Below are 18,734 nucleotides of genomic sequence, written 5' to 3'. Positions count from 1 at the left end.
CAGCAGTTTGGCAATGCTGGTATGGCTGCACGTTGTCTCTGCCACCTCCACACCAGGCACGCCGTGGTGCATGTAGGTGTTTCTTGAGGAGCTTGCAACCCAAGGCAGCAGAGAGCGGACCCCATGGCCACACAGCCCACCGCATCATGGCACGGCATTGGATTTGAAAGCCGAATCCCAGCAGCTTGGTACCTGAACAAGGTGGAGGAGAAGAGCACATCCTGGGTGAGATCTGCAACATCCCGCCAGTGTTCAGAGCCCTGAACCTCTGCAGGGGAAGAAGTGGAGGATTCGGCTGCGGGAGCAAGAGGGAGTCAGCGTCATGCCTCGCTGGCCAGGCTGTTCCCTGAATCAGGAGGCTTTTGCATCCCTTGGGGAACGCTCATGCTGGGCGTGCAGCAGCTGCAGCATGCAGTGCAGCCCCCGTGGGACCAGCCCTCACTCGGCTGCTGGAGGGGCCATGGCAGTGGGGAGGTACGTGGGCTGGACTTGTGATGTCCCACATCATGGGGCTGGTTGGTGAGTCGGCGGTGTCCTCCCAAGGCACGGCCATGTCCCCCGGTGCAGTACAGCAAAGAAGAGCCTGGCTGCACGGCTTGCCCCCACTGTACCTCCCTCCTAAATCACAGGCTCTGAATCTGGGAGAGACGGAGACTTCAGGGCTCCAAGAGAGGTTCGGAGCCAACCAAGTAGATCACTTGCTGACAGTCTGCGGAGGCCTCGCATAAAACACCCTGTTTCTGCAGGCCCAGCAGTACATTTGGGGGAGGAAGGGAACAGAGACGCTCGAGCAAATTATGCTGCAACACGATAATGCTGCTGCTTCTTTATTTTCTTTTTTTGTTTAATTAAGCATCCCAATCACTGTTTTTAAGTGAGCCCAGAAGGAGCCTGTGGCTCAACCCCCATTAAAATACAACCAAAATCAGACTTTCAGTTCCTCGGTCCCCTGTGACAGTCTGCTGTCGTGGCTGGGACTGCTGTCACGCGCACGCCGTAGTCACAAAGCGGCACCGTCCTGGCAGTGCCCACACACGTGTCCCTCCTGGGCAGCTCCTGCCTTGCCTGCATATACACCTCACGCAGCTTTGCCAGGACACCGAGGCACTTCTCCTCGGGGACCGTGCTAAGGGATGGTGTGCAATGGCTGGCTCTCTAGCCAAGGCAGATGATGCTGACTACCATCGGCCCATGAGCACCAGCCCTGAGCTGCTCTGAAGGGGGCATCAGCTGGCACAGCCTGGCTCCGGGCACCCCGAGTCATCCCTTGAGGGAGGGGAAACATAAAATGCCAGAGGCTCGCACGGGCTCCATCCGTGGACCCGTCTCAGGAAGGAGATGCTGGAGGGGAGAAGCAACGTCTATGTCAGGCTGTCGGCTCTGCACCCCAGCCCAGCTCTGCTGGCTTCACTGTTTTCATGAGGATTTACCCCAGCAGAGCTCCTGGCCCTCTCTGCCCAGAGGCTCGCACCTAGAAAATCCGCTTTTCTGCTTTTATGCTTCCAAATTTCTGTGGGGACCAAGCTAAGCGGGTATGTGCATTACAGACCAAGGGTGTCTCTGCCTGGAGGGGTTCAGCAGCCACTGCTTGGGGTGCAGCATCCCCCTGTCACCAGCACCGCTTGTCCCTGGGGCACCTCCCAGTGCCAAAAGCCCCTGGTGCCTCCCCACCAGCACGGGCACTGGGGATGGCAGGTCTGCTATCGGGAGCTGTGCTCAGCCCTGGGCTCCCACCTCCCAGCCAGGGTAAACCCTCCTCGCTGTGCTCCCCACAATGCCAGCCTTTAATTGCTGCTTGACATTAAGTATCTGAGCAAGGAAGTCTTGGGTAAATGTTCTTGCTATGGGAACACACAGTGCTGAGTCTCTTTAATTACATTGTTTTTGTTTGGCTTTTTTTATTAGTTGTGCTGTGGCTTCCCCTCCCTGACAGGCCAGCGAAGCGCACGCTAAATATGGCTGGGTTTAAAGTCCGCAGTGAAACCCGAACCACGGCACCAGACTGGCTGGACTCGGTGCAAGCCAGGGTTACGCGGGACATGCATTCCAGCCGCTGTGGTCCTGCTCCAGCCCTGCCCCCCCCCGCTCAAACACCCACCATCGAAGCAGCTCAGAGCACCACCACCATGCTGCAAAACACCTATGCATCTTCCTCTTCCTCACCCCACTAAATCCTGCTGGGAACACTGCCTAAGCCTTTACTCCACGGACCCCGAGCTGCCCTGTCTCCATCATACCCCTCACTTCCACACTGGTCTCCATCCCACCCCATCTCCATCATTACCCATCACTTCCGCACCGGTCCCCTTCCCAAAGCACCCTGCTCCACACCTGCTCAGCCCACCTCCAGGCTGCCCCTCGGGGCCGAAGAGCCCTCTTCCCACCGGCCATGCCGCTTTCATCTTCCTCTGCCCCCCCTTGTTATTTTAAAGGCATTCCAGAGGATGCTGTCAGGCTTGGATGTGGTTTGGTTGGGTTGTTTGTTTTCGTACTGGAGGTTTTATGATCGCATTGGGAACGAGCTCTAATTGAGCTGCAATTCGAATTGCAGTCCGTGGGTATTTGTTTCATTTTTGGAAGGGCTTAAACGGCAGTGCAGCTTAGGCTGGAGAACGCATTTGGTTTTAACTGGAACCTGATGGGAGACAGGACTGAGCAGGATGGGCTGCCCCGAGCCATGACCAAAGCTCATGGGGAAGCCCTGCGCGGCCGCCCGGGCGCCAGGTACCCACAGCAGCAACAGGCAGCGCCGGGTGCGACCACAGCCCTGTGGCCACCTGAAAACCCTGCTGCTGCCAGGCAGGAGGCAGACAGTGCCAGTCCTCCAGCGCCGAGAGCCAAGCGTGCAGCCCTGGGGCCTGACTGAGTTGGGGCTTGCAGTCGCCCTGCAAACCCCTGCCCCCTGCAACCCTTGCCCCCTGCAGACCCATGCACCCTGCAGACCCATGCACCCTGCAAACCACTGCCCTCTGCAAACCTCTGCAACTGCAGCGCCTGTGACCTTGTGCTCGCCCAGCACCCCAGGGAGGGAGCTCAGCACCGCTGCCCAGGCCGCTCAGCCCCGGGGGCTGGCTGGGTGCTCCTTGCTTGAGTTGGGAGCTGCTGCCAGACCTGAGCTGCTCGCAGGGACCAGGCAGCAGAAACAGAGAGGACCTAAATGTCAGCACCCAAACTGCCCTTCGCAGGATCTATGTTGGTGTCAACTTCTGCTGACCGTGCCTCGTGCCGACTGCCAGAACTAGCAGTTCAGCCCCAGCACCCAAAATGTGCCCAATGCTTCTGGCACACGCAACCAGCTGGACCTTTGCAGGTAGGGACAGGAGGACAGAGAGATTTCCAAAGCACAGAGGGACCGGCCAAGCACCTGCTCTGCATGGCAACAGTGCTTCCTCCAGTCCTTCCAGATCTCACAAGCCCAGATGCTGGAGCAGGTCAACAGTGCTCTGGAAGACACCCCCGACCTGCTGGCACCATCCTGGCTAAATCAGACTTCCGCATATTAAAAGCGGATGAGCAGTGGGGACTCACTGCCCCTCTTTCAGGAAGAAATCCTATCCTAGCTTGGCCTGCCAGGAACGAGCACCACTCTGTGCCACAGATGCATGTGTGCAAACTCTTCTCGGGGGTATCAAATACAGAAGCTGAGTCATACGACGCCTGGTCTCAAAGATCACTGAAGGTACAAGGAGGGGAAAAAAATATCTCTACGGGGTCGCAGGGCCCCAGCTTGGACCCAAGTGGAGCAGAAAGTGGATGCTCAGTGTGGGGATGCTCAGCTGTGCGGCCAGGGCCCAGCTGCCATGCTGGGAGGAGTGAGAAGGGATGTAAGACCATGCTCATCCAAGCTTGGTCCCGTCCCCTTGCTCGGGCCCTGACACCCACTTCTTGGAAGGGAGCAGGGCAGGCTGCTGGAGAAGCTACTGTGGCAACCCCAGCCTGCGCAGGGCCAGTGGCTGCGTCTGAGCGCCGTCCCAATGGGAAAAGGAGCCATGGGGGCCAGGATGGCAGTGCCCCGGCTCCTCTGAGGGCTGCCGCCATGTACCACACCCCAGCGAAATGCCCAGGACCCCCCGGGGGCCAGGAAAAGCACTAACTTACCTTCCCCCACGATGGCTCAAGCGTGTGCGGGAGGAATGCCCTGCATTTCAGCATGGCCTTGCACCAGGGCAACATCCCACACTGCCTCTTCCTCACCCTCCTGAGACCCACTGGGGCTCTCCCCTCGAGACCGGCTCCTCTGCACCGCTGTGCCCCAATCCTGGGATGGTGGGGCTCCCCAGCCCCCATGCACCCAGGTCCCACGCTATGGTTCAAACGTTGGCTCAGCTCCTCGCTCTGCTGGAAACAGGACTCCTGGGAGCCGCATCCCCGCTGCCTGGCCCTGGGGCTGCAGCTCGCCCCAGCATGGGGGCACAGCCACATGCCATGGGGGCTGAGACCTACAGACTTATCACAGCAGTGACAGGCAATCAATTTGAACCCAGACCTGAGGGGATGACAAGCAAATCCTTTACCCTCCTGCGCCACCTGGTGCCACCAGGAAGAATACGCTAGTGAGATCTGGCTTTCATCGGAAACCACCTCTTCTCCAAAACCTTGAAATTGTAGAAAATTGGCCCAAGAAGGACTTCTGGAGGTCATCTGAGCTCACTCCCCCATACCTGTGGCTGGTCTCCATCCCCAGCCAACTACATCCCACCTGTGCTTCACAGCCCTCCAGGGGCCTCTCCAGCCCTTCACTGGGATGTCCCTTCTGGTGGAAACCCACCTCCAGTCCATCGTCCTACCCAAGCCATCCAGCTAGATGGGGACCAAGCTGCTCAAGCACGCCAAAGCTGCACGATGGAAACCAGCACTGCTGGCTGAAGACTTCCAGAGCTGCACCCAAAGGGGTTATAAAAGGCAGGCCACAGACATTGATCTCGGCGGGGAGGAGGAGATGACGGCCAAGACACAATGGAAGACCAGACAAACGCACACACCCGGCTCCAGAGATGCTGCCCAGCTGGTAAATGTTACTGGAGTCAGAAAACCCCTTTCCTGCTGGAAGGCAACCAGCAGGACCCAGCTGGCAGTGCTGGGCATGCTGGCCGCTACCCACATGGTGTCCCTGGCACTGCTACCAAAGGCAGCCACCCCCCGTTGGGGATCTCCTTGGACTGCCGGTGGCATGTCCCAGGCTGGCTTCCCGTTCAGCACAGCTTCGTGCCAGGATTTGCTCCTGGCTCTCTCCACGATCAGCTTCCTACCCAGCACCCACCGGGGTCTTCTCCTCTGACAGGAGGGACCAAACCCACCATGTAGCCCTGCTGCTGGTGTTATGCCAGCACCACCCAGTGCAATGCCAGAGGAGCTCGTTCACTGCCACCCAACTACAAAAGCACTCATGTATGCCAGAGCCGACCTTCCCTCCATGCATCTCCAGTGGAGTCAGGGTCCAAAGGCTGCAGTTCGAGAGGAGAAGCCAACTTTTTTTGCCATTTGCTCAAAAACATCCCACAAGGGCTCAAGCACTCTTGTAATGGCACTAGCTGGGGAGACCTCATCTCCAGCCAGGCCTCCTTCCAGCCGAGGTTTGCCTGCTGCCTCCATCAGACTGCAGCTTTCCCACCTCATGTCTCACCTTATTCTCCCTTTAGCTGCAAAAAGCTTTGAGACACCATCAGGTGGAAAACCTCAAGCTGAGGATAATGGAGCCTACGGAGGAATTGTCAGAGCCCCCAGGACAGCAATTTGAAAAGATTTCCACCCTAATATAAAAGAGCAATGTTAAAAATCATAGTAATCGCCAGGTCAAACCTCCGACCATCAGGACATGCTCACCCATCCATGCATTGATGTGACCAGTGCTGCTAGGCACACCCATGGGAGAGGCAGGGGTGCGAATGCCCTTTCCCGAGGTCTCGCAGGACATGGGAGCACCGGGAAATGCTCTCTCCTCTCATTGAGCATTGCCTCAGCTTCTCCTGGTCTAGAGACAAGACACTGCCCAAGCTGACCTGATCTCTGTTCCTTGCGCTACCACTGAGGGCGAGAGGCAGGTGATGCCCAAAGCCAGTGCCTCAGTTTCCACGCACGGGAAATTGAGATAAAGACAATGTTGTCTTCTGTAAAGTGCTTTGAGACTTGCTAATGAGGAGCACCACACAACCACTCGGGCTCCTTGCAGTCACTGCTCCTGACCTGAACTAGCGTGGGCAAAGGGGTGCCTCTAGAGATGGAAATGGGAGGTGCTTGGTGCAGCTGGAGAGCAGTGGGTGCAGTGGCCAGCCTCTTTACAGAAGATGGGGACTTCAGCAGCTAGCCTCCGAAGAGCTCCTCCAAGCATGCACAACCATGCTTTCCAGAGGCTAACAATTTGACCAAATCTGTGTTGATTTCCACCAGGAATGCACCAACCCTGCCAAATTTCAAGTCTCTTTTCCAAGGCATGGAGGCACCAGAAGTCCTCAAACAAAGAGACGGGAGGAAAAAAAAAATTGGCAAAGCTACCATTTTTCCCCAACCTTCTGCTGAAACTTTGGGGGGGGGGGGATGAGAAAGTTCAGCCTGAGGCAGAGCGAGCATGGAAAAATTCAGCCCAAACAGTTAAAGTCTGGCAAAGGTATAAGCAAACAAACTTCCGCTGGAAAGTGTTATACAGCCTTAACACAGGCGTCTGCTGGCTCCATCTACAATCAACGTGTCGGGCGAGAGGTGCCCTCCTCGCCCCTCCATGGCAGCACATAAGGATGACTTCACTGCAGCACAGAAGAGCAAGGGTGGCAGGGGCCAATGGGTGCAGGTGTCCCTGGAGATGAGAGGTGGCAACACAGGGTGAGAGGAGACCACTCCGACCCCAGCACCTCAGAGATCTCTCAAAGCACTTGGGAGATCCCTGTTCACATGGTTACACCGAGCAGGAGCTTCGAGCCAGACCTAAACCGCTTGGGCTCCTCCATCACCAAGAGGCTGGGAAACATCTCACAGAGCTGGTGCCCTCAACACACAGTGGGTGCTTCTGTCTCCTTTCTCCCCCTCGCCATCCCCTGAACAGCAAGAGGAGCAGTGGAGACATCTCATGCTCCTGAGACACCCTGCTCATCCCACCATGCTCCTCACCCTGCTTCTCCTGGCTGTGTGCTGCAAGACAGCTTCCTTGGGACCAAGATGCTCACGGACCTGGAAAGCCCCTCTAGGTGCCCACTGCATCTTGGCACGTGCTGGCCTGGGATGCCACACCTTGTCCCCTGTGTTGACACGGGCTGGCTCAGGCTGCAGTCACACGTTCCAATTTACTGTGCCAACAAGCCCTCAGCCCAGAGGGTTTCTCTTCCTCTGTTACACCCGATTTTTCTGGTGGCAGACCAGATGACGTGGTATGAACACAGATGTGAAAGCTAGCAAGTGTGACCTCTGGGTAAAACGTGGGAGCCGGACAAGGTGCGGGGATTTAACTCTTACCTGTGTCACAGACCACCTGGGTGACCTTGAGCAGGTCACTAAAGCCCTGGTGCTGCAACGGGATGCCTACCATCCCCCCTAAGACCAGGGAGAGCAGCAGTTATGGCAGCACGGCCCCAGTGTAGCCCAGGGACAGATCTATCCGTCTGCTGGCGTTTCTACCTGGGGTGAAGAGCAGCTGCTCAGGCAGCAGATGCCTCCTCCATGGCACAGCAGGAGGATGAGGTGAGCATGCCGGTGCACGAGGAAGGCAGCCTTGGGTCCCTGTACAATACAGCATCCTGTACAATACAGCATCCTGTCAGGAAAGAAAATGGCCAAAGAAACTTCACAAGTTCATGTGAAGTTCACCCGAGTGGAGCTCTGCTCCATGAGCAAAACTGCTTTTCTGCTTGCCACGAGCCTTCCAGAGCTCATGACCGGGGCAGAGCAGGGCCAGGAGAACGCTGGGAGGATGGGACCTCGTAGCAGCATCAGCCTTCCACTTGCACAGAAAGCAGGCAAGTGCCCCACCGGCTTATCCACCTTCTCACTCAAGGAGCTCCAAGAACACGCTCACAGCTGAGGTTCCCTCAGAAGACAGCCCCTGGGACAGCCAGCAAGATACCAGGCAGAGAGAGGTAAAGCAGGAGCATTAGCTAAATGCCACGCCAGCTTATCTGTGTCCAGAAGCAGCCTCCTTGCTTCCCAGGATTTGGCCCGCTGCTTTGTGGGATTTCAGTGCACAGGGAAACCTAACCAGCTCTCCTAACCACAAGCACCCGCCTGGCGCGGGGCACGGCAGGACTTGGCTCCGAGCTCCCCCGAAGCGAGCCGCACTGGCAGCCCAGCCTGCAGCAGGGAGGATGGAGCAGGAGGTGGGCTGGCTGCCCATGAGGGGCATGGCGCAGTGACAAGACGCCCTGGCAGTGCCTTGGCACGCATTAGACCTCAGATGACCTGCTCGCTCACCGGCAAACCCATGCCTTCACCCAACTTCACTTTCTGATAAGGACCAGAGGCAGAGCAGACCAGCACCAGAAACCCAGCCAAGCCTCACCAGACTGTCTCTGCCCTCAAGACTGTTCCCTGGCACAAGGTAGGAGGGACTGACCCACCGATGAGTCTCTCCTTCAAGGCTTGTATCATCTGATGTAGGCCAGGCTTGCAGAAAGGCTGAAGGCTCCATCACACAGCAGGAGAGAGCACACTCTGACTCCACAGCCTGGTGCACGTGACATTTAAACTCAAGAATTTGTTTTAAGATTATACCTGTTCAGATCTCCCCAGACCTAGAAAGAGTCATCCACCCACTTCCACTCCTGCCACTGCCTCTGACCTGAATAACTGCCTCCTCTTCCTCCTCTTTGCAATTCTAAACTTACAAAGCCTAACAGTAAGTTTGACCTGCCAGCTCCAAGCTCGGAGCCAGCCTACATCTTGTCCCTGGGGCTGGGGGAACAGGTTTGCCAGCAGAAGACCCCAGTTACCAAGTGTCCTAAAGCAACAGCCAGCTCCTTCATCAGTAGATCTCAAAGTGCCTGAGAAAAGAGGTCAGCATTGCTGTGCTCCTTTTAAAGAGTGAGAAACTGAGGCACAAAGAGGCGCAGATCTTGCCCTCAGTTGCTCAGCAGGCCAGGAGAAGCCAGGTCCCCTATGCCCCAGGCCAGTGTTCTGTCCCTGGCCCCCAGCCCAAGGCACTCTCCTCTGTGATGGGTGAAGTTCAGAAAATTTGATGAGTCAGTTTGGGTTGGGAACTTCTCTCCTCATCTGGGTCATTTCTCCCCTGGCCACCTTAGCGCTTAAATGTGGAGCCTGCAGGTGGAGAGGAGAAACAAGACTGCGGGAAGAGCTGAGTAACCACGCTGCCAGATCTACCTGCAGTCCCTGCCATCTCAGAGGCTGCAACAACCACATGCTCAGAAACCTGTAGGGTTTGCATGGAGAATATCAACTCAGCAAGCCACAGCATCCCGCTGAAGGTGATGATGGCTCCTCTTGGGGCAGTGGGCCAGAGTCAATCCTGATACTGCCAAGAAGAGATGGTTATTGGAGCTCTGCTCAGCTCAGCAGCTGCTCTGGTGGCCATGCTTAACAAATGCCACCACATAATGTCATATGTTCATTTTTCAAAGCTCAGAATCAACAGCTTTTCACAGCAGACCATCAGTATGGAGCCTGCCCTGACTTCAGGCAAGAGAGATGTGCCTCCCAGCTACTAACTGGTGAGCCCTTACAGGCCCTGCTGGGACATTTCTTGGATGGAAACCAGACTCTGTCGGAACAGACCTGGAGGGGGCTCAGGTGAGCCTCCGCACCATAGGCAGAGTGAAGACCATGTGCAGTTTCTCATGATGACACTGGCAGCTGCTGCCAGGTATCCAATTCCACTTTGGACAAAGTAAAGCATGAACCTCCTCCACATAGCTCAACAGCTCTTCGTTGCAGAAGATCTTCATCCCTGTCCCACCCTTCTTGTTAACAGTGCAAATAAAGGCAACAGAGGCAAAGTGGGATGGGGAGAGGAATGCCCCTGGGGAGTGAGCTACTGCAGGATGCACTAGGGTAGATGAATGAATATTTCAATGTTGGGGAGAACAGGAGGAGATCTGGAAGTCAGGAGCAGAGGGGAACGTAACTGCTTCTCCCTGACCTCCACCAGGCATGAGGCTCAGCAGATGTGGAGTTCACTTGGGCTCACAAACCTCCTCTGAAAAGCAAGCAAGCAAGCCAGCAGAAGAAAGGTGGGTAAGAGGGATGGGTGTGAAGCAAAGCCATGGGGAAAAGCAAGCATGCAGGTAGCAGGAAAGACTCAAGCAAAGGTGGAGAGAGATCCCAACACACCCAAGGACCTGGTCCTCGGTGTCCCAAGTGTCCTGGGCTGACTCCTACCTCCAGTTTGGCCTCCCTGCTGAGTGCTGCCCATCCTGCCAGCATCCAAGCCAGTAGGTCCAATATTGACCTGGCACCAAGAGACGCTCTCCAGGAAGATAAACAGGAGGTTCCTGAAGCCCTGGCAGGCAGAAGTGTCTCAGCCAGTAGGAAACTATCTAAAAGCAGAGAAAACCTGCGCAACAGGGACTACCGCTGTTTAAGGGACAAGGGAGAATTAAAAGTACTCAAATACCTTGAAAGTGCCAGCTGTCAGGACTATCTGGAAACGTTGATGCTCCTGCGCCTCCTGACCCCAGTGTCCCTGGCAGCATCAGCAGCAAGGCCAGCAATCCCATCTGCTCCAGGGCAAAGCTGGGGGAAGCGCAGCCTGGCAGCCCAGGGGCTGGGGCAGACTGCCTGTCTTGCTGGGGCTGCTCCAGACTCACGACTCATCTGCACTGCCCTTCCCAGGGTGCAAATCGGCTCACGGAGAAGCCAGTTTCAAAGCCGGCAGGTCTGAGGACCTGACCACTAGTAGGAAACCAGGACTATTATTGATGTTCCCACTAAAAGAAATATATGGAGATTTTTTTGTGTGTGCTGGCTAAGAAGACTGGGAGAGCTAAGACCCTCCAAATCGAGCGCACTGACACCGTGGGAATACCAGCTGGTGTGGAGGATCCATGGGGCCATCAGGAAGGGCTTGACTCACACTATGATTCAGACATCCATGAGGCTTCCCCTTCATATCAAAGACTCTGGCATCTCTGCACTTCCCCCCAGCATAACCACGGGGCTTGGGCTGCCTGCTGTACAAATCCAGGCAGCTGGCACCTTCTGGACATGGAGAAGAACCAGTGGAGATCCTGCAGGATAAAGAGCATCTTCCACACTCCTCAGCAGGGACCAAGGCATCCATCCTGCTTTGCAGATGAAAGCCATGGGAAATGGCAGAGAGATGATGAGAATAAAACAAATCAAGTCAGGCAAATGGGGACTTGACAGATCTTAAGGGTCTTTTCCAACCTATATGATTCTATGATTCTAAACGGACTATTTGAGCGAAATCAAAGTGCACTGAGGATAATGAGATACTGAGATAGGCTGCACTGAGATACGCTGCACTGAGAAATAATCTTAGCGGGGCTTGGAGATACCAGCTACCAGCAAAGGGAAGTGGCCAGAACAACACATCGACACAATATTTTAAATTTGTCTTTTAAATAAATGATATTTGCTTCCTGTGCTCTCAGTGAGGAAGGGATCTGGCTGAGGGCTCCAGTCCCAGACAGAGAGAACCTGGAAATCAGTCTTCTCTGAACATTTTCCTTCTGCCAATTTCCCAGAGGGCTCAATTTTTCCCGCTGCAGTGACATGAGAAACAAATGCAGATGGGACCACTGGACCTGCTGGAGGCAGCGCCTGTGGCACCAGGTCACAATGCTGCACGCAGAGAGGATCTGGCCCTCGGTCTTCTCCCAACCTCTTCAGCCTCATCATAGCCTCCTCGTCTGGGGAGAGGAGGAAACCTGGGCTGATAGAGGCCTGTGGCATCAGGAGCGGAGGTACAAGCCTTGCACAAACCCTACAGATTTGGACAGCCCTGAACTCTCCCTGTGCTGCCCTCTTTTTCCACCCACACCCACCAGCTGGGGTGCTCCCACCTCCCTGCCAGCAGCACAGGGTGGCAGAAGTGGAGCTGCACAGACTTGGACTCCTCTGCCATTGCAAAGCCCTGTCCGGGCTAAGGACCAGCTGCAGCAGGAGCATCGGTATCACTGTGAACAGCAGTGACACTTGAGCCTCTATCTGTTTGCAGAGGACTCGGGTAATGAGGATAAAAGATGATTTTCCGCAAATAAATCATTCCTTTCAAATGCTTTCCTAAAGGCAAACCCAACTTTCAGGGAGATATTTTGAGGGCTCGCTCCTCCCCATCCCCATCAGCGAGTCCCTCACAGTCACTGGTGAATCACTGTCCCACCAGCTCCGGGGGAGGGCAAACTCCTGCTCCCTCCATACACCCAGAGGCACTGACTATGGCCATCCTCAGGGTGCCGGGGATAAAACCAAGCTCTTGAACCACATGCTTAGTTCAGCACGGAAAGCTCAGGGGCTCCCTAACCGGTGTCCACCTTGCCCTTGGAGAGGTGTCCTGGGGGATGGTGGCACCGGGAGCAGGCAGCCAAGCCCCCCACTCCTGCCCCGGTACAGGGGAGTCTCCACAGACAGGGCTGTCCTTGTTCGCTGGGGCGGCAGCTCCTCTCGACTGCATTTATCGCCCGTAAACTGACTTTCTAGCGGCCTGCTGATGGCAATGTCAATCTGCCACGCCGGGGGGAAGCTCAGGCTGCCCGGAGCCCTTGGGCAAGGGGCCCTGCTGCGGGCTGGCTCCCTGGGCAGCCAGGACGCCCCGGCAGACCACAGCACGGTGTGGACGTCCAGCTCCCATACGGCTAATTCAATAAGTCACAGATACCATGACTTCATAAGGCAGAGAGGCTCCACAGCTATTAGGGGAATTGGGAGCGGGGGGAGGAGGAGCTGAAATGGAGAAGGGATGGAGACAGGGAGGGTGGAGAGGGGGAAGCTAAGACAAGCAGCAGAACAAAACATCCCATAAATCATGAGGAGCTGCTGAAATACCAGAACAAATGACCCCATAGCTTGGCCATTGTTCCCGAGCGAGGGCTTAAAGTGCTCCCAGTCGAGACAAAGCGCCTCGCGTTTCGTTTCAACGCTGTGCCGGCCCGTCCAGGACCTGCGCTCGGCACAACCGAGCCAGGGGCGGATGTGTTTCACCCTGGATCGATGGCCAGAACTGGTGGGATGGGGGAGGCGAAGCTCTGGGCAAGACTGGCTGCCCCACACCACAGTCGGTGCCGACGTGGTGCCCACATCTCAGCCTGCCCAGAGCATCTCTTGGCTCCCAGATGCCCACACACCTCCCAGGCTCTGGCACTCCTCCCCTTCCACTGAAAGGCTCAGTGCCTGGTTTTCCCTCTTATTTTCCCTTGCTCAGGCTAAGAGCTTCCTCGGCTGGGAAGAGAAGTAGCTCCAAGCCTCCTCTTGGATGTGTGGCGTAAGTCAGGGGTAAGACAGCTCAAACAGGGCTGTGAAACCCGGAGGAGCTCTGAGCCCTCTGTCTTTATGGTGCTGCTCCTCCCTGTCTCCCAAAAAGTTGCTGACAATCCACTTTGTGCTGGCTCCCTGGCAAACGGATGACTGTCAAGCAAAGAGTCCTGGGGAAAGTCCTGTACGACCATAGACTACTGCGATGGAAACAGCACAAGGCTCTTGTCGAGGTTTGCAGTAGCAGCTCTCCAGTGCACTGGCTTGGGAACAGTCAGACGGATCAACCGTCTGGACGGAACAGTCAGATGGATCAACCGCTCAGCACCTCCCATGGGCTCTGCAGCCCCCCGGCACCGCAGCACTTGGGTGCCAGAAGGTGAGGAGCCTGCCGATGGGTTCAGGTTGTCCACACTGCCTGCCCATGTCAGCTGACAGCAGCTATGGAAGGAGGCTGAGCAGTGCCAGGCACCTCCATGGCACGGATTTCATGCTCCAGCACAGCAATTTAGGGAGAATTTCCATACCACACGAGACCACTTAAACCCAAAGGGGAAACATTATTGCATTATAAAATTCTAAATAACTTTCATGAAAACACTTCCATTAAAAACCTTTTGCTTTATAACCAAACCTGAAACATGGGGCAGAGTACGGCAGCAGTCGCGTGTGCCGCCTCTGCCAGCCGGATGGTGCCAGCGTGGTTCCTGTGCCCAGCGACTGCAGCTCCTGCCCTCCCGGCACTGCAGCCCCGTTGCAGAGGGATGCCCGCCAGCTGTTACACTCAGCCCTGGTGCCGGGACATTGTGGGAAAACCACTCCGCACTTCCCATCCGGGTGGGCACGGTCTGCACTCGGAGCTGCTGGGCAGGCAGGTCTGCGCATCCCCCTCTTCGGCAGAGGGGAAGTGAGGGGCTGAGGCTCAGCAACGTGCCAGGGGTCAGGCAGCAAAACAAGACGCAGGCAGGACTGAACCCGAGCCGGCTGGCTGCCTCTAACCACCAGACGACATGCTCCTGCCAGCGTTGCTTTAACAGCTCGTGGTGGGCAGCCAACGAGCAGAACCGAGATAAGGGGATGGGGGAAGCAAGGAATGCGCTGCATTTTTCCTGAGCCACCATGGGAATAGGCTATTCCAACCACAGATCGCAGGGAGGCTGTCCGACATGAAAAACTCAAGAGGCCCTAATAGAAAAGCCAGCAAGTAGAAGTAAACAATCAAGAAGAAGAAAACAGAGAGGAAAATCAGGGTGGACAACAAGAGGTGAGTATGGGAAAAGGAGCGTGGGGGGGAAGACAAGCAGAGCAACAAGAAGGAAAACCAGACCGAGAGGTAGGAAAGGAAAATTAAGAGACAAATGGATGCCAGGAGGACAAACCTGCCAGGGCTGGAACTCCCGATGAGCACTAGAACTGGAAGGATGCGAGAGTGGGACAGAGGCTCCCAGGCTCCACACATGCAAGCGTAAGCCAGCAGATTGCAGCCCTTTTATTGGATTAAGACTCGCTTAAGAGGAAAGATAAATGTGGACCATTTCTCAGGTGACAAGCACAAGAGGAGAGGAGGTTCTCTTTGCCTCAATTCACCCTAAGGTGGGAGAAAGGGGATTGCTGGCATTTTGGGGTTGCTGTAGGGACAGCGGGAGGTCTCCATGGGAGCCGCCAGCTTTCGACTTCTGCACTCCAACAGCAGAAGGTGGCAAGCTTCAAATAAAGAGTGCTTTTGTCTTGCGCACCTTCATGCTATTTAGGCTTTGGAGGTAGATTAGTATCAGACCAGCAGAAAGCAGAGCTTTAATAAACCGGACCCAAAATCCTTCCTTGCCTCAATTGCCAGTTTTTGCCTCATTTGGAGCTCAAGCTTGTCTCGGTGCCCTGCAAACCACAGCGTGCACTGTCCAGCAAAGAGGAGGAGAAAGGAATTGGCAAAGCTAAATAAAACCGGACAGGAGCAGCCCCCAGGTTTCTCCACCAAGTCTGGGAAAGCCTCATGCTGTCCCGCTCCCCACGGTGCTTCTCTCTGGCACCTCCCAGCAGCAAGACACTGGCTCCAGGAGCAATGGGCTGAGGTGATACAGCACATTCACGGGCCCTAACACTGGGGACTTTGTGGTGCTGGCTTTCAAAAAAAATAGCCTAAAAAAAGCCTAATAATGAAGTATTTATTTCAGTAAACAACATATGAATGAAAGAAGTGTTTTCTCAATACTTCACTTTTTCCCTGCCTTCTCTCCCTTCCCCCAGCAATTTTTTTTTAATAAGTGGAACTAACGAGGCTTCACTCACTGACGGCCGAGCTTGGGATGAGGACCATGCTCCGCTCACCCAGTGCAGCACATAAACACGTGCCGTGCAAATAAAGCCAGCCTTGTGCCCGGGGAGAAACGCAACCTGCGAGCATGTCCCACCCGGCGAGCAGGGGAGATGTGCTCCGATGGACACACGGACTGCGAGACCTGCAACGGGAGCATCCCTGCGCTTCTGGGTGCAGTACGGGACATTCAGCACCTTATTTATTGTGGCAGCAAATAACTGCACCTCCTGGCTCAGAGAGCTGCCATTGCTCAGGGACCCTCTCCCACAGGGCTTCGAGGTGTCCCCAGGGACAGGGAGAAGGGCCAAGTGAAGATGAAGGGATTTATTGTCCCCATCCTACCTGGCAGTGCTCAGCGCAGGGGACACAGTGTCAGGCAGATACTGTGATGCTGTACAGCTCCTGCTCTTCTACCTTGGCTCCAACCCAGCCCTACCTGAGCACCTGAACAACTGCGAACACTGGAAAAGTGGCTCATCTTGCCCTGCGTGGCGATGAGAGGTAAGGATGCTTTCCACTATGGCAGAGACACGAGGGGTTGGACTGACGGTGTTTTGGTAGGAATTTCAGGCAGAAAACACTAATCCCTTCACCAGACTGACACCCAGCTTTTCAAAGCAATGGGCACTGATGATGTTGTGCTTATAATCTCTACCTCCTCCAGGAGCCCTTCCTTGCCTTCAAGCCTTGAGACTAAGATGGGCAGGATTCTCAGAAGCCGCTGATTTGGGAAAACATGGTCCATCACTTTTCCATCCTCCTCCTACCTGCATGGGATGAGATGAACCCCCCATCATACACAGCGGGGATGTTCACCCTCTGCACAGAGGCAGGTAAAACGACGCAGTGGTGACCTTGGGTTAAGCTTATAAATACGTACAGATTTGATGCATGTAGGTATTTGCTCTGGAAGCCAAATTAGGCATCTGTAGATTTGCAAGGGCATGAGCCATGCTTTCCATCGGACACAGTGCCCAGCAGCCTTGCCTGCAGCCCAGGACTTCCCATGCAAGGCGCAGGGTGAGCAGGGGCAGTGACACCCATGGCTCCAAAGGCCCTTCCCCTGTGTGCAGCACGACGGTTTGGAGTGACTAACCAAGGATGCTGATCCTGCTATGATGATCACGGATGAAGACATACAGGGGATGCAGAGAAATGATGTTTCACACCAGGGACAAGGCCAGGTGCCCCCTTTGCAGGACACGGCTGCAGAGGAGGCTGGTGCTTGCGTGGGAAAAGCCTCCGAGTGCCTCCCTGAGGGCAAGCGTGCACGTCTGGACCAGGCACACGCACTGCCGGCATGCGTGAAAACCTGCCTGCAGCATGCCGGGGAGGCAGCGCTCCTTGCTCCATGTGCAGGTGCCCCCAGCCGCTCTTTGGAAATTTGGCTGTGTGCATGTAAAAGCCAATTAAATTCCTGCACTGCAACAGCACAGCTAGCACAGCTACTAGGTTGATTGCTTAACCACGGCAACAGGGAGAGGATTAACAAGCACATTGAGACGGTCAGAGAGCAGGCAGTGGGCAGGGTCCTTGCCCCGCTGCTGCCCACTCAGCTCCTCATCACCGCGACGCCCCTGGCTCACCCCCTCTGCTGTGTCCCGCTGCTGAGTGTCAGCGAGCCCCAGCACCCAAGTCCCAGCACCATGGCCCACCCAAGCCCAGCTGCCAGGTTGGATGTCTGATCCAGCTCAAGATGTCTCCAGGCACGGATAAAACCCACAACCACAGGGCAGGTGTCCTCCCCCGGGCCAGACCAGCTGTGCCTACGTCCCTGCAGGAGCGGTGACATCAGGTCCTTCTCTTTCAGGCCTCACACTTTCCAGCCTCGATCTTCAATGCGATGGCATGTGGCAAACCGAAGGCAAAGGCGATTCCTCCTCACCAAGAGCTCATTTCCAAGCTGGCTTACAAAACCCCCATAAAATAGCATCATCTACCACTGCTGCAGTGTCGCTGCTGTACAAGGTGCTTTGCAAACTAATACAAGACAGATGGTTTCCCCCAGGAAAATGCTACAGAGTGAGTGAAAATGTACCACAAATATACCTTGACACAGCAGGGCTAAAATGGGATCCGGGGGCTTCACAGAGACATTTAAAGGGAGAAAAGAGATTCACTGACTTCTCTTGCTTCTTTATTATGAATAAAGAGAAACTCTGATTGTTTTTAATGAGTTCTTTGCTTCTTTTCCTATTTGGCATACTACAAATTCACATATTTGTCTATTTGGAAGATTCATAGTAATTGCAGAACAGCTTTCCTGATGACATCGTTTCAGCAAAGGGAAGAAAGTTGTGCAACTGGAGAAGAAAGCAATCTGTCACCAAATAGCTTAAATTCTTTGTCTGGCCTCATTAATACCTAGTTAGCTTTGATGCCTAACTAACCTCACAGATAGAGGAAGCCTTTGAGGAGGACTCCACAACCTCACACTGAAGTGTCAGAACATACAATAAATGCCTGAAAGATCTCCAAAAAAAGCAGGGAAAATGAAAACCAAACTCGACATTCTTGCAATTTCTAAGCATTTCTTTTTTTCTTTCTTTTTTTTTTTAAAGTTTTATCCTCCTTTAGCCATCTAAGGAAGCAGAAAGCAATGCAATTTCCAGTTCTTTTAAATATCCTTAGCAGGTCACCTCTAACACTGGGAGGGTTCACTGTGATCTGCTTCCAAGGCTGTTGCATCAGAGCTTAGAAACCCAGGATAAATTACTCCCTGCTCCAGCAGGGACTGCAGTTTGAGACCTGTGCTCAGCACGAGGGGCCCTGTGGGCGCCGCAGCGGCAGCATCGGGAAAGGAGGGAGCACTGCATCCCTCTGGGGTGGGCAAACGGGGCTGCCCTGGAGGGTGGCTCGTGCTGGGGCAGCTCTGCACCCTCACACCACCCACCCTGGGCATGGCGCCAGCGGGGAGCCCCTGTGGCTCCTGGTGCCCCCATGCTGGCTGCGCCGTCCCACCATGGCTCTCGGCTCTGGTTTATCCAACGGAGGTGTGTTGGGCAGTGAGGGGCCGCGGGATGCATCCTCCAGCAGCTCCCATACGGAGTGC

General features: G+C 55.2%; 1 protein-coding gene across 7 annotated transcripts in view; it reads right to left on the bottom strand.

Annotated features, from left to right (window-relative positions):
• Positions 1–18,734, bottom strand: part of LOC140658942 (ankyrin repeat and fibronectin type-III domain-containing protein 1-like) — a 260,543-nt gene that overhangs the window by 21,773 nt on the left and 220,036 nt on the right. The gene's annotated exons all lie outside the window — the stretch shown is intronic.

This window comes from Ciconia boyciana, chromosome 13 (assembly GCF_034638445.1).
Source record: "Ciconia boyciana chromosome 13, ASM3463844v1, whole genome shotgun sequence".
Lineage (NCBI taxonomy): Eukaryota > Metazoa > Chordata > Aves > Ciconiiformes > Ciconiidae > Ciconia > Ciconia boyciana.
The sequence above is the reverse complement of the archived record's forward strand: the minus strand, read 5'-3'. Positions and strand labels throughout refer to the sequence as shown.